This window comes from Etheostoma spectabile, chromosome 1, assembly GCF_008692095.1.
Source record: "Etheostoma spectabile isolate EspeVRDwgs_2016 chromosome 1, UIUC_Espe_1.0, whole genome shotgun sequence".
NCBI lineage: Eukaryota > Metazoa > Chordata > Actinopteri > Perciformes > Percidae > Etheostoma > Etheostoma spectabile.
The window spans coordinates 15,914,607-15,916,040 of record NC_045733.1 but is presented as its reverse complement, the minus strand read 5'-3'; the positions used below and the strand labels follow the sequence as shown (position 1 = coordinate 15,916,040).

General features: G+C 39.5%; 2 protein-coding genes across 3 annotated transcripts in view; one reads left to right on the top strand and one right to left on the bottom strand.

The window, feature by feature from the left end:
• The window catches only part of il1fma (interleukin-1 family member A), a 22,328-nt gene extending 21,136 nt beyond the window's left edge, over positions 1-1,192 (bottom strand). The window contains exon 1 of the mRNA XM_032502871.1: positions 1,184-1,192. The gene's annotated coding sequence lies outside the window, so the exon portion shown is untranslated. The remainder of the gene's footprint in view (positions 1-1,183) is intronic.
• The window catches only part of pir (pirin), a 17,941-nt gene that overhangs the window by 8,386 nt on the left and 8,121 nt on the right, over positions 1-1,434 (top strand). The window lies entirely within an intron of this gene.

Sequence of the window (1,434 nt, the reverse complement as noted above, 5' to 3'; positions counted from 1 at the left end):
CCCCCCCCCCCCCCCCCCCAAAATGTCACGTTAAAATAGCTTAATATATGAATAAATATTTTCTGTTCTTTCAGATATTAGATAGGCCTACACTAGGACCATTGTGATTTGTCAGTCTAATCCTCCAATAGCAAATGTGGGAGATTGTAAGCCGGTCATTAACTTGAATCAGAAGATTTCCGTCCACTTTTAATTAACGTAAATGAAACAACAAGAGCAGAACAAGTGTTAAGGCCATGCATATGCATTATAATGTTTTGCACTCACACTAATTGGATATCATGCCCTGTGGGTTGTTTCCTGTTTTTTTTAAGTAGTAAAGTCACACACACACACACACACACACACACAAAGGCTGCTGACTCAGCTTCTAACTGCAGCAGAGGTTCAGTCAGTTCAGCTGAATGTGCTGTAACCTACCACGTGCACCCTCTGTAGGCTCGGACATCACGTTAGAGCTGCAGATGCTCAAAAAGCCGCCTGCCTTTCCTTCAGGAAAAGCTCGCTCACTGTTTTATTAATTAATGATTATACGATTAAAGCATTAAAGGAAGCAGTAAAGATGGCAATGAAAATGTGAATTATTTTTAGTTAATGTTTGACTTTTTTCCAGATCTGTATACATCCATTTTGGAAAAGAAACAAATCTGATTTACTAAATTTTTTTACATCAAAAATAATTTTCTGTGCAAAGAAACTAAGCTGAAAGAAACAACTGTTGCTTAAAAAGTTACCCATATTGAACTTGGTATAAGCATGATTATATGACAAGCTGTCTCAAAGTTCGAAATGAATGCAAATCCTCACATTTTAATACACAATATCCATCCAAAGAATTTCTAATAAAGGAAGAACTTCCACTCTCTTGATACTTGTGAACTGTTTGCAGTTCCACCAGAATTCCACTTCCGCAGATGAGTGCAGAATAACTAAATTTCTTTGGTAGACTGGGTAAACCTCGCCCACTTTGCCGGCAATTCAATTTCACCCTGCAGCTTGGTCTGGAAATCTGTACATTTATCTATCCTGCTTCCGTTCACAATTTTGCGAGAACCAATCACAAATTGGCTTATCCCCCATTCATCCACCATCCATTGGCAGGTTTAACACAATGACGATAGAGAAGCGACGGCAAGCAGCTTCTTGTTGACATTCAACATTGTGGCCACCAAAGCACAGCAACCCGTTGCTGTTGCTGTAGACGTCATTCACATCATACGGCCAGAGATACTGCTTTACGGAAATCTCTGAGTCATTTCCTTTATTCTCTCAAGGCATCAACAACACAGCTGACAGGTTAGGCTCTCCCCTGTAAACACAAGCTACAAAGAGGTTTGCAAATGTTTAAAAGAACATGTCTAAATATTACTACTATAACATTCTGGTTTTGCTTGGGATGCCATGAAGCAGGATCTCTGGTCGTAATCAGTCCTT